Source organism: Lepus europaeus, chromosome X (assembly GCF_033115175.1).
Source record: "Lepus europaeus isolate LE1 chromosome X, mLepTim1.pri, whole genome shotgun sequence".
In the NCBI taxonomy this organism is placed as follows: domain Eukaryota; kingdom Metazoa; phylum Chordata; class Mammalia; order Lagomorpha; family Leporidae; genus Lepus; species Lepus europaeus.
This window is the reverse complement of record NC_084850.1, coordinates 96,116,726-96,131,507: the sequence shown is the minus strand read 5'-3', so window position 1 is coordinate 96,131,507 and position 14,782 is coordinate 96,116,726. Positions and strand designations below refer to the sequence as shown.

The window sequence follows — 14,782 nt, the reverse complement described above, 5'->3', positions numbered from 1 at the left end:
AAAGTAAGTATGTGAAAATATGATGAGAATCAGTGTTGAGATGGATTCATTCTGAGAGGAGGAGCGTGGTGGGGGCAAGAGGCACAGAGTCACCACACAGACCCCAGGAGCCGGGTGAAAGAGGGCCTGAGGCGAGCAGCCTGCAGACTCATTTATTTCGGTTGGTACAGTAGCTTAAATAGCCAAGGCAACCAATCCAGTCAAGGGGCAGTCTATGCCCTAACCAATCACAGCCTGTTGCCAGGCAGTTTCTGAAGCCATCCAATCATAGCCTGTTGCCAAGAAGGCTCCGTTGCCACGTGGTTTCTGAAGCCATCCAATAACAGCCTGTTACCAGGCAGTTTCCGTTGCCAGTAGCCATCTTGGCACGGCCTTCTCATTCCACCACAAATCAGGATATTAATATAATCCCCAAATAATTCTGTACAAGATGCTTATTAATTAGAGAGGTAAAACTTGTAACTTTAAAGTGGAGTAATCTGACAGATACCACCTGAATAAAGTGATAAAATTTAAGATCAGAGTGCAAGTAATGTCTATTTGCACCCTGATATGATGCACTGAGGACATAACATTCCTTCTGTAATATTCTTGTCAAAAATTAATAACTTGGGGCAGGCGCCGTGGTGCACTAGGTTAATCCTCTGCCTGTGGCACCTGCATCCCATAATATGGGCACCAGGTTCTAGTCCTGGTTGCTCCTCTTCCAGTCCAGCTCTCTGCTGTGGCCTGGGAAAGCAGTGGAGGATGGCCCAAGTCCTTGGGCCTCTGCACCCACGTGGGAGACCAGGAAAAAACTCCTGGCTCCTGGCTTCAGATCGGCGTAGCTCTGGCTTTTGCAGCCATTTGGGGAGTGAACCAATGGAAGGAAGACCTTTCTCTCTCTCTCTCTCACTGTCAAATAAGTAAATAAAAATAAAAAAAATGAATAACTTGGCCACCATCACTACCATCACGTGAGTCTTTTCCTAATAACCTGGATGATATCTGTGGAAGTCCATAAGGACTGTCTTCAGTCATGGCCTTGTAGTTAAAGTGCTTCTGCCTGGTCCACCATGCCTTTCACAATTACCTTGTAGCCTTGAACAGATCTGTTTCAGGAATGACACTGAAGACAGTGAGTGGAAGACAACATGACTATAGGCAATGCATAGCTTCTCCATCTGTACCAGTCCTCCATTTTGCTATCAAGAAAGCCAAAACCAAAGCCAAAGGGAAAGGACAATACCAAACCAGAGTAAATGTGGTTTTTTTTTAAAGATTAATATATTTTATTTGAAAAGAAGAGTTACAGAGAGAGAGGGAGATACACAAAGAGAGATCTTCCATCTGCTGGTTCAACCCCCAAATGGCCATAACAGCTGGAGCTGGGCCAGACTGAAGCCAGGAGCCAGAAGCTCCCTGTGGTTTTCCCACATGGGTGCAGGGGCCCAAGCACTTGGAGCATCTTCTACTAGTTTCCCTGGTGCATTAGCAGGGAGCTGGATTGAAAGTGGAGCAGCTGGGACTAGAACCAGCACCCATATGATATGCCAGAGTTGCAGCCGGTGGCTTAACCTGCTACACCACAGTGCTGGCCCCAGAGTAAATATTAACATGGCCTTTGTTGAGATTATAATCAACGTGGAAGATGTGGATGAAGAAATGAGGTCTGTGATGGAAACACTCAAAGATAATTTCAATAAGACTCTCATAAGGACCTCACCAGGATTCTTGATCAGATTACTGTGGTGACTGCTGATGGGAAGCTTGCTTTAAACCAAATTAGCCAGATTTCCATGAAGTCACCACAGTCAATTTTTGAGAGTGTGGCCAGCTTCCCAGAGAGTACAGCTGCAACTATCAAGGTGATAAGAGAAAGTGGAATGAATCTGAACCTGGAAGTCAAAGAGAACACTAATTTGAGTGCCCATTCCAAAAATAACCTGGGAGCACAGAGAAATGCTGGTGAAACTGGCCAAACAGAACACCAACATGCCAAAAACTCTTTAACGAGAGTTCACACCAACACAATTAATAAGGTGGAGAAATCCATGGACAAGGCCTCAGAAGACACCATTAAGCTCATAGAGAAGCAGATCAGCCAAATGGCCAATGACACAATTGCAGAGCTGGACAGGTATGTGGCAGTGAAAACCAAAGAACTCTTTGGATGAAAGTCCATCAAGGGCCAGTTACAGTCCAGCGCCCAGTTCCTGGTCACTCCTGTGGGCGTCAGATTGCTACATCCACCCCACATGCACATGGAAGGCTCTCCCTGTACTGCCCATCCATATGAGGCCCAGGCTTCCAGTAGGACACTCAGACTTGTTCCTAATCTCCCCCCTACTTCCTTCCCACCTCATTCTGCTCTGGGCCTTCTGGCAGGGGCACCCCTTGGGGCATATCTGCTGCTGGCAGAGGTTCTGTCCTCAGGACATTCGCCATGACTGTGATGTTGCTGAGGACTGGGACCACAAGCAGTCTTCACAGTGCCTGGTGCTCATCTTAGGAGCCTCCTTTCCAGTCAGTTCCTGTCCCTATTTGAAACTCTGCCAGGGCTGATGTGGGCCTTCACCTGTGACCAGATATCTTTTCTAGAGGTGCATTCTCATCAAACAATATCATCTACATCAACTGGAATGAATGACAGCCACAGAGGGAAGTGTAGAGTTGGTCTGCTGGATGGCCCATAAGGACCTGCATGTAAAGCATCCAGAACAGATGTTTGCCTCTGGGTCACGTTCACATGAGACTGCCCTCTGCCTGTGTCGTTCTTGCCCCCATCACTGGCCAGTCCTGTTCATCTGGATATCCCACCCTCTGGGAAGTCTTCTTTTCCTCCTAATCCAGCACCTCCATCTTTGGCTCTCATGGCGCAGTGTATTGTTTTGTCTGAACCCTAATTATTCTGCTTGCTAATTAGTCTGTACCTTCTCAGAACTTAGCATAAATACTTGGAACACAGTAGGCATTCATGCTTGTGCTGTGAATAAATTTTAAGTAGTAGCTACTTAAAAAATGAATAACTTGAATTGAATTGCAAGAAAATTTTACTCAAATGAAAATTGCTTATGTTTCCTCCCACACTCCCAAATTTAAATTCACATGTTGAAACTCCAGTTCCTCAAGTATGGCTGTATTTGGAAATGGAACTTTTGAGGAGTCATTAAGGTTAGTTGAGGTTATACGAATGGGGTCCTGATATAAAAGGATTACTGTCCTTACAAGAAGAGATACTAGAGAACTATCTCTCTATCTCTTTGTTTCTCTCTCTCTCTCCCTTTCTCTTTAACACATGCACAAACAAGAAGACATATGAGTATTCATTTAGACAATAGCTGCCTACAAACCAAGAGAAGAGGCCTCAGAATGAAACCTACCAGAAGTGTGAGAAACAAATTTTTGCTGTGTAAGCTACCAAGTTTGTGGCGTTTTGTTATGGTCGCCCTACTAGACTAAGACACATTTCCATTTTTACTTTTAAATCCCTGATTCATTTAGAGTTTATACTTCTTTATGGTGTGAGGTATGGATCTAGTTTCTTTCTTTGTTTTCCAAGTTACTTTTTATTCTAAGTATCATTTACTAAAAAACACCCCCCAACCCACTGTTTTTCTCCAATGATTTGAGATGCCATCTTTATCAGATACTAAATTTCTATAGATACTTGGTTCTTTTCCTGGACTTTCTATTCTGTTCATTTTGTCTTTTTGTCTACTCATGAGCCTAGAACATATTATTTCAATCTTAGAGGTTTTATAGTAGTTTAAAATCTCTCACAGGATTTATGGATTTTCTTTTTCAATATCTTTCTAGCTATTTTTGTGTGTTATTTCTCCTTATGAATTGTAGCATCAATCTGTCTAGCTCCATAAAAAAACTTTTTGTTGTTTGTATTGGGATTGCATAAAATATAAAAGTATAGGGGCCAGTGCTGTGGCATAGTGGGCTGAGCCTCCACCTGTGGCGCTGGTTCGTGTCTCAGCTGCTCCTCTTCTGATCCAGCTCTTTGATATGTCCTGAGAAAGCAGTGGAGGATGGTCCAAGTGCTTGGGCCCCTGGACCCAAGTGGGGAACCTTGGAAGAAGCTCCTGGTTTCTGGCTTCGGATTGGCCCAGTTCTGGCTGTTGTGGCTTTTGACGATTGAACCAGTGGATGGAAGATCTTTCTCTCTGCCTCTGCCTCTCTCTGTCTGTAACTCTGCCTCTAAAATAAATAAATAAATATTATAAAATATATACAAGCATACAGGTGCTCCTCAGCTTACAATAAGGTTATATGCCAATAAGCACATCATAGGTTGAAAATTCATTTAATACATGTAGCTTATAAAATGTTCTAGCTTAGCAACATTACACTTTATTTTTTAGAAGATTTATTTATTTATTTGAAAGGCAGAGTTACCGAGAGTCAGAGGCAGAGAGAGAGAGAGAGAGAGAGAGAGAGAGAGAAAGAGAGGGAAAGAGAGAGAGAGAGAGATAGCGAGCGAGCTTCCATCTGTTGGCTCACTCCCCAATGGCCACAATGGCTATACCTGGGCCCATCCGAAGCCAGGAGTCTGGAGCTTCCCCTGGGTCTCCCTCGTGGCTATAGGGGCCCAAGGACTTGAGCCATCCTCTACTGCTTTCCCAGGCCATAGCAGAGAGCTTCATCGGAAGAGGAGCAGCCAGGACTTGAACTGGCACCCAAATGGGATGCTGGCACTGCAGGTGGCAGCTTTACCTGCTACGTCACAGTACAGCCCCTGCAACACTACACTTTACAGTATCAGTTTTTTTCCCCTCGTGATTGCATGGCTGACTGAGGTGTGTAGCTTGCTGAGACTGCCCAGCATGTAGAGAAACTATCTTGCTGCATATGACTTGCTTTGGACAATATCAAAATTCAAAGTTTTAAGTACAGTTTCTACTGAATATTATTTTCAAACAATCATAAAGTAAAAAATCAAGGGAGTCCTCTTATAAGGGGGTCTCTTATAAGGGCACAATCCTTTGTATGACCTAAACACCTTCTCAAAAGCCCTGCCTCCTAATAGCATCAACTTGAGGATAAGGATTTCAACATGTGAATGTTGGGAGGGTACAAATGTTCAGGCTATAACATCAGTATTTGAAAGATTTTCTCAGACAGGTTAAACAAGAAAAGTAATTTTTTTGGATTGTCTCTTGGGAAGTCAGGATTCATAATTCAACATTTACATAGGGCACAAGCATGATTAGATTGCTACAAGTATGTGGATGAAGTGCATTCAGACATTTTTCATTTTAAAACTTTTTTTTGAAAATTTTTGATTAGCATGTAATATTTTTACTTTTTAAAGGGACAGTGCAATATTTTAACACATATACACAGAGTAAATTGATCAGGCAACTAACTTTTCCATTTCCTTATTTTTTCTTTGTATTTGGAGCCTACCAGCTCCTCTCCTCCAGTTCTTTCAAGTGTATAATCCATTATTGTGAGTGATATTCACTGCGCTGTGGAACACTAGAACTTGTTACTTCTATCTGACTGTATTTTGGTACCCATTATCCAACCTGCCTGCATGCCCCCTTCTCCACCCTTCCTAGTCTCTGGTAATCACTATCCTAAGTTCACATTACATATTATATATTTTTATCCTTCACAAGCGAGAGACAATATGTACTATTTGTCTTTCTGTATAGGGCTTATTTTGCTAAACATAATGATCTCCATTTCAGTCTATTTTGCTCTAAAATGTAAGAATTTCATTCTTTTTGTATGGCTGAGTGATGGTCCACTGTGTATATACAATACATTTTCTTTATTGATTCATTCATCAATGGACACCTAAGTTGATTCCATGCCTTGGCTATCGTGAATAGTGCTGCGATGAGTATGGGAATGCCAGGTATCTCTTTCATATGCTGATTTCATTACATGGGAGTACAGATATCTTTCATATGCTGACTTAATTTCTTTCAGACATCTAAAGTAGGATAGCTGCATCATATAGTAGATCTATTTTTAGTGTTTAGAGGAACTACTGTACTGTTTTCCATAACAGCTGTAATTAGTTATTTTTATGTCTTTCTTGAGAATAGCTATTCTAGCTGGAGTGAGATGACACCTCATTGTGGGTTTGATTTGCATTTCCCTGATGACAAGTGACATTGAATATTTTTTTCCTTTTTTAACTTTTAAAAGTTTATTTATTGATTTGAGTTTATTTGAAAGGTAACACACACACACACACACACACTAATCTTAGATCTGTTGGATCATTCCTCAAATGACTGCAATAGCTGAAGTTAGGAGTCAAGAACTCCATCTGGATTTCTCACATGGGTGGCAGGTACCTAAGTACTCAAGCCACCATTTGCTGCCTCCAATGGTGCATGTAGCAATAAGTTGGGTCAGAAACCAAGGTGGAACTTGATCCTAGGCACTCTGGTATGGGAAGCAGCCATCCCAAGTAGCAGCATAACCTGTTGTTCCATGATATCTGCCTCTGAGCATTTTTTCATGTATCTGTTGACCGTTTGTATTCCATCTTTTGAGAATGTCTAGTCAGATTCTTTGCCCACTTCTTTTTTTTAAAAAAATTAAGATTTACTTATTTGAAAGGGTGGGGTAGATCCTCTTCCATCCACTGGTTCACCCTCCAAATGGCTATAAAGATCAGGGCTAGACCAGGCTGAAACCAAGAGCTTGGTTTTCTATCTGGGTCTCCCACATGGGTGACAGGGGTCCAAGTACTTGGGCTATCTTCTGTTGCCTTCCCAGGTGCATTAGCAGGGAGCTGGATCAGAAATGGAGCAGCTGGGGCTCAAACTGGCACCCATATGAGATGCTTGTGTTGCAGCCAGTGGATTTAATCGCCGTGCCACAATGCCAGTGCCTTTGCTCACTTCTTGGATTCTTTGGGGTTTCTTGGTGTTCCTTATGTATTCTGGATATTAATCTTTTGTCAGATGAATAGTCTGCAAACATTTCCTTCTATCTGTGAGTTTTCTCTTCACTCTGTTAATGATTTACTTTAGGAAATCTTTATTGTAAACCAAGTATTCAGGTAAAATTTATGCCACTCTGAGATCAGAGCAGCTGATTTAGTTTATCTGTGTTTTGAGAGATAATATGGGGCCGGCGCTGTGGCTTAGCGGGTAAAGCTGCCACCTGCAGTGCCGGCATCCCATATGGGTACTGGTTCAAGTCCTGGCTGCTCCACTTCTGATCCAGTTTTCTGCTATGGCCTGGGAAAGCAGTTAAAGATGCCAAGTCCTTGGGCCTCTGCACCCGGGTCGGAGACCTGGAGGAAGCTCCTGGCTCCTAGCTTCGGACCGGCACAGCTCTGGTCGTTGTGGCCAATTGAGGAGTGAACCAGCAGATGGAGAAGCTCGCTCTCTCTCTCTCTCTCTCTCTCTGTCTCTCCTTCTCTCTCTGTGTAACTCTTACTTTCAAATAAATAAATAAAAACCTTAAAAAAAGAAAGACAATATGAGTGCATCATAGAAATTATGTTGCCATAATTATAACCTTTTGGCATTCAGGCTATCTACACATTAGTACCAGAGAGTCTGATGTAATGGAAAGAGAATATACTGAATTTAGAAAAGTCAGAGAACTATTTTGAGTTGGTTTTCTTACTTAAACTTATTCTATATTTTAATGCAGCTACAAAATACCTTCACAGAAAGACCTATATTAATGTTTGAATAACAGAAGATTATAATCCTGCCAAAAATATAACAGAAAACTGATCACCAGGGTCAGTGCTATTTTACATTCTAATCAATAGTGCATGAAAGTTCTGATTATTTCCCACCCTTGTAAATACTTGGTATTGGTCACACTTTTCAAGTTTGCCATTCTAGTAGGTGTGTAGTGATATATTGCTGTGATTATAATTTTCATTTTCCTAGTGACTAGTAATGTTGAGAATACTTTCATGTACTTGTTAATAATTTTATATATTATTTAAAGAAATGTCCATTCAAGATCTTTGTTTTGTAATCAAATTATTTGTCCTAAGTCATAAGTGTTCTTTTTGTATTTGGGATACAAGTTCCTTATCAGATATATGATTTGCAAATATTTTCTCATGGTCTGTGGGCTGCCTTTTCCCTTTCTTGATAATATTGTTTGAAGCACAAAAGTTTGCTGAGTCAGCTTATCATTTTCCTTTATCACTTGTGTCTTTTAATGTCATATCTAAGAAATCAAAGCTTAACACAGCTCACAAATACTCTTGGGTTTCACTTCCAAAGTTTTATATCTTATATTTATGTTTATATCCATTTTGAGTTAATTATTTTATGTGGTGTGAGGGAGGTACCCACAATTTTTTTGCACCAGGATATCCATTTGTTCTATTACCCTTAATGATTTATTTTATCTTGTTATGATAAACACATAGCATAAGATACACACTCAAAACACATTTTTTAAGTGTAGGATACAGTATTGGTAACAAAAGGTGCAACGTTGCATAGATCTCTATAATTTATTTATCTTGTTTACAGAAACTTTATGCCCATTGATTAATAATGTCCCATTTTACCCTCCTACCAGTTCCTATAAATCACTGTTTCACTCTTTGATCCTATAGATTTGATAATTTTAGATAGCACATACACTAGGCAAGTTCAAAAAGTTCAAGGAGGTACAGGCATTGTGGTATAGTAGGTTAAACTTCTGCCTGTTGCGCCAGCATCCCATGTGGGCATTGGTTCGTGTCTCAGCTGCTTCTTTTCCAATCCAGCTCTCTGCTTATGGCCTGAGAAAGCAGTGGAAGATGGCCCAAGAGCTTGAACCCCTGCACCCACATGGGAGACCCAGAAGAAGCACTTGGCTCCTAGATTTGGATTGGCTCAGCTTCAGTTTCGGCCATTTGGTGAGTGAACCAGTGGATGGAAGACCTCTTTTTCTGTCTTTCCCTCTCTCTATAACTCTGCCTCTCAAATAAATAAATAAATCTTTTTTAAAAAGTTCAAAGAAAATGTATATTATTAAAAATTATTCATAGATTTAAAATTAATTTTGCACCAAATAAACATATTCCATTTTACCAAAAACCTTTTGAAGTACCCTCCTAAGTGTAATTATGCAGTATTTTGTCTTTTTGTGACTGGCTTATTTCACTTGCTTAGCATAATGTTCACCTATGTTGTTGCACGTGCAAAATTTCCTTCTTTTTTTTTAAAAAAGATTTATTTATTTATGTATTTATTTGAAAGCAGAACAACAGAGAGGCAGAGGGAGAGAGAGAGAGAGAGAGAGAGAGAGAGAGAGAGAGGTCTTCCATCCACTGGTCCACTCCCCAATTGGCTGCAAGAGCTGGAGCTCTGTTGATCTGAAGCCAAGAGCCAGGAGCTTTTTCCGAGTCTCCCATGTGGGTGCAGGGACCAAAGGACTCAGGCCATCTTCTACTGCTTTCTCAGGCCATAGCAGAGAGCTGGATCGGAAGTGGAGCAGCTGGAACTCAAACCGGCTTCCATATGGGATGCCAGCACTGCAGGTGGTGGCCTTACCCACTACACCACAGCACTGGCCCCAGTTTCCTTCTTTTTAAAAAGCTATGTGTATTCCATTGCAAGTACATACATTTCATTTATACATAATTTATTTTTATTTTAAAAATATGTATGTTGTAATTGACACGTAGTAATTGTATATATTTATGGGGTGTGGTGTGGCATATCAATATGTATATATGATGTGTAATGATCAGGGTAATTGTCATACTTTTATTGTGCATTTGATTTGATTTACTAGTATTTTGTTTTTGCATCTATGTTCATCGGAGATAGTGATATATTGTTTTCTTTTTTGTTGTTGTTGTTGTACCCTTGTCTGGCTATGCCAGCCTCATAGAATGAGTTTAGAAAGATTTCTTCTCTTTCTTTTATTTTAAAGATTTATTTATTTGAAAGGCAGAGTTAGGGTTTGGGGAGAGATCTTCCATATACTGGTTTATTCCCCAAAGAGCTGCAGCAGCTGGAGCTGGGCCAGGAGCCTGGAACTCCATTTGGGTCTCCCAAGTGGGTTGCAGAGACCCAAATACTTGGATCATCTTCCTCTGCTTTCCCAGGTGCATTAGCAGGGAGCTGGATTGGAAGTGGAGCAGCCGGGACTTGAACTGGCACTCGTATAGGAAGCCAGCGCACCACAGGCAGTGGCTTTACTCACTATGCCACAGAGCTGGCCTTGGTTTCTCCCCTTTCAATACTTTGGAATAGTTCGATAAAAGTTAGCATTAGTTCTTCCTAAAAAAAAAACTTGGTCAAACTGTTCTCTTTTTTCTTGGTTAGTTTATCTAAGGGTTATCAATTTTGTTTATGTTTTCGAAGAACTTCATTTCACTGATATTTTTAAAATTCTGTATGTCATTTATTTATGTTCTGAGTTTATTTGTTTTCTTCTACTAATTTTAGGTTTGATTTGTTCTTGTTTTTCTAGTTCCTTAGGTTCAGTGATAAGTTGTTTACTTGAGATCTTTCTGGTTTTTTTTTTTAATGCAGGAATTGATTGCTATAAACTTCCCTCTTAGTGCTATTTTTGTTATATACGATAACATTTGGTAAATGGTGCTTCCATATTCATTAAAAAATTTTCCCCTATTTTGAAATTCTGATGTTACATTTTACTGTAGCAATAGTGAATTTTTTTAGTTTTCACAGTAAAGATATAAATGGCTTACACACCAGGTTTACAACATTAAAGAATTCTAATATATATAGCATATATATGAATATTGATATATTGTATACATATGGATTATACTGTATATATGAATATTTATGTATATAATATGAATATACACTGTATATTTATGAATATGCATGATATATTATATATGTGAATACAATATGATGTAGGTATATGAATTCTGATATATTATAAAATATATCAATTTGTTGATATAGCTATTCATATTAATGAGTCCTCTACTTTCTGGTATATTCTTACTTGTTAGTATTTCTTTTGATTTGAAGAACTCATTTACCTGTAACACAGGTCAGACAAATCCTTTTGTTTGTCTGGGAATGTCTTCATGTCTGCATTATACCTGATGGCTAGCTTTGCTGGATGTACTATTCTTGACTGTCATTTTTCCCCCTCATCACTGTAAAAGTATCTTCCCACTCCCTCTTGGCCTGTAAGTTTTCTGTTGAGAAGTGTGCAGTCAGGCAAATTGGGACTCCTTTATGTGTTTTTGTGTTTGCTTTTTTTCTGTCACAACTTTGAGAATCCTCTCTTTATCCTTAATCTTGAAGAGGTTGATGATAATATGTCTTGGGGTAGACTTTGCTGAGTTGAATTTGACTGGTGACCTTTGACCTTATTGTACATAGATAATTGTATCTTTCCATAGATTTAGGAAGTTTTGTCTATTTATTTATTTGAAAGTCAGTTACACGGAGAGAGAAGGAGAGGCAGAGAGAGAGAGAGAGAGAGAGAGAGAGAGGTCTTCCATCCATTGGTTCACTCTCCAGTCGGCTGTAACAGCCAGAGCTGTGCCCATCAGAAGCCAGGAGCCAGGAGCTTCTTCCGGGTCTCCCACGGGTCTCCCTCCCTTTGGCAGGGGCCAAAGGACTTGGGCCATATTCTACTGCTTTCCCAGGCCATAGCAGAGAGCTGGATCGGAAGAGGAGCAGCCGGGACCAGAACCGGTGCCCATATGGGATGCTGGAGCTTCAGGACAGGGCTTTAGCCCGCAGCACCACAGCGCTGGCCCTGTATTTGCTTTTTTAATGTCATCTCATATTTCTCATTAAGCTTTCTCCATTCTTCAATTGTTTTTTTCTTTTTTTCCCCTCCAACTGTGTGTTTTCAAATAGCTGTCTTCAAGCTCACTGATTCTTTCTTATGTTTGATATATTCTGTTACTAATGCCTTCTATCATCTATTTAATTTTACTCAGTGTATTTTTCATTGAAGGGCTTCTGCTTGATTTTGTTCAATTGCTTCCATCTTTCTATCAAACTTCTCTGTTAGAATTGTTTCCTCCCCCTCCCCCAGGAACCTTTTATTTAAGGAATACAAATTTCATGCATATCATCAATACAGCTTTAGGAACAGTGATTCTTCCCACAGTACCATCCCTCCTACCCACATACCCACTCTTCTTCCTCCTCCCTCTCCTATAGAATTGTTTCCTTGAAACATCTATTTTGAAATGTTTCTTAAAAAGATTTATTGATTTATTTATTTAAAAAGCAGGATTACAGAGATAAAGGGAGAAAGAGATAGAGATAGATAGATAGAGAGAGAGAGAGAGAGAGAGATCTTCCATCCAGAGGATCACTCCCTACATGGCTATAACAGATGGGCCAGGCCAAAACCAGGAGCCTGGAACTCTAGCTGGGTCTTCTACATGGGAGACAAGGGCTCAAGAACTTGGGCCATCTTCTACTGCTCTCCCAAGTGCATTAGCAGGGGAGCTGGATCTGAAGTGCAGCAGCCTGGACTCAAACCGGCACTCATGGGATGCCGGTATTGCAAGCAGTAGCTTAACCCACTGCGCCAAATCACCAGCTCCACTATTTTGAATATCTTTATCTGAGTCTGGAAGTTTTAATTCCTAAATGGTTGGTTTCTGACACCATATTTTGTTATTTGGGTGAGTTCAAAATTCCCTGGAAATTCTTATTTTTAAAGATTTATTTATTTATTTATTTGAAAGGCAGAGTTACAGAGAGGCAGAGGCAGAGAGAGAGAGAATATTCCATCCCCTGGTTCACTCCCCGAAGCCAGAAGCCAGGAGCCAGGTGCTTCCTCCAGGTTTCCCACATGGGTACAGGAGCCCAAGCACTTGGGCCATTTTCTACTGCTTTCCCAGGCCATAGTAGAGAGCTGGATCAGAAGTGGAGCAGCCAGGTCTTGAACCGGTGCCTATATGGGATGCTGGCCCAGCATTCCGTATGCCAGCACTGCAGGCGGTGGCTTTATCTGCTACACCACAGCGCCGACCCCTGGAAGTTCTTGATGTTGGAGTGCAGCGTTGTCTGCTCATTAAAGGATTAGGCTTTGTAATCTGACTTCCTTTGTGACTTTCTTAGAATGTAGTTCGTCTGCAGCTGAGATGGGCTCACTACCCAATACTACACCTATCAGCCCCTGGTGATGCTGGCTAGTGTATGAGACTGCTCAACCAGGACCATCGAACTCCACCAGACACTGAAGCAGTTCTAGAGGCTCTGTCTGTAGGGACTGGACTGGAGACAGTGCCAGTTAGAATCTGCTCAATACTGGGTTTCATTATCCTAGCGCTGAGTTCCAAGGTGATTTTATGATTCCTTGTTGTCTTCCCAAGTTTGTAGAAGGAGTAATAAGAGGCAGCTCCTTGGTTACTCAGAATGGCTCTAGGTGAGTCACACCTGGGTCTCACAGTCACCAGGCCCTGCGAAATTTTAGAGATGCACACCAGGCCCACAAGAAGTTTGTGATTCTACACACCAAAATAAGTCTGTCTCACCAGGGCACAGGTCTCCATCTGATTGTTGGGGTATATCCAAAGACTCCATCCACAGGTACTGTCCTAAGGATGGAAACCATTTTGATCCACCCACTATTGGGCTTTAGCAGCCCAGCACTGATTTCTAAGACACAATCCCATGGTCCCTTGCTACCCACTCTGTGTTGGTGGAGGGTGATAAAGGCAGCCCCCTTGCCATCCAGATTGTCCCAGGCTGGTCACACTTGGGTTCCATAGTTCCTAGGCTCCACAAAGCTCTGGGGGTGCCCTCCAGGCCTACCCAAGGCTGGCAGCAACACTCACCAAAATGAGTTTCATGCACAAGAGCCCAGACTTTGAGTTTCAAGGCCAGATCCTAGGCTCTCTCTCCCAATCTCTTTACATGGCTGGAGTTTCATTTTCTGCCTGTGGGTGGGGGAGGAATGGCAGAGGGTGCAGGGCTATAGAAGCTCCATATATTCACTCTGTGGGTAAAAGTCTGGGAGTAGGCACCAGCAGGTTCAACCAGACTGAACTTTTTGCAGTGGACCTGGAACTGGGTTGCAATTTGCTTTCCCCTGCCCAAGCAAAGGGATCTCTCCACATGGCGCTCCTTGGAACGGGGAGAGAGGTAACACAACTCTTTCCTTCTTGCCATCTTCCATGCAACTTTTCATGATTGTTACAAGTCTAAGTACTATGGTATTTCACTTGGCTTCCACAGCTTTTGTGAAAGTGACTTGTGTGTGTGTTTGCACCAGTGTATCTGCAAGGAGGAGCTTCTTACTCAGCTGCCATTTTGGCTTTTCCCCTTCCCACGTTGTTCCAATTACTATAGCTTTGTAGCATATTTTAAGAATTTCTTTTTTTTAAAGACTTATTTATTGGGCTGGCGTGTGGCATAATGGATTAGCTGCCATGGACAATGCCTGCATCCCATATGGGTGCCAGTCATGGCTGTTCTGTTTCCTGTCCAGCTCCCTGATAACTTGCCTGGGAAAGCAGCAGAGGATGGCCCAATTCGTTGTGCCCCTGCCCCCCCATAGGAGACCTAGATGAAGCTTCTGGCTCCTGGTTTGGGCCTGGCCCAGTCCTGGCAGTTCCGGCCATATGGGGAGTGAACCAGCAGATGAAAGATCTCTCTCTGTATCTGTCCCTCCCAGTCTCTGTCATTCTGCCTTTCAAATAAATAAAATAAGTCTTATTCACTATGCCACAGCAGCAGCCGCCTTTCTGGAGTTGCTATTCTGCAGCAATGCTTTCTCCTTACTCTGTCCTGTGAGCTCTATCTGTTTTGGTGTCCCCGAATCTTAGCTCCATCTTCTCATCTCTAAGAGTCCTGTGGACTCTCCTTGAGTTTTAACTACCTGTTCCTCTACACAG

The 14,782-nt window shown here is 41.6% G+C and overlaps 1 pseudogene; it reads left to right on the top strand.

Annotated features, from left to right (window-relative positions):
• Positions 1 to 1,012: 1,012 nt before the first annotated feature.
• On the top strand, positions 1,013 to 2,156 carry LOC133752788 (ribosome-recycling factor, mitochondrial-like; annotated as a pseudogene).
• The last annotated feature ends 12,626 nt before the right edge of the window (positions 2,157 to 14,782 follow it).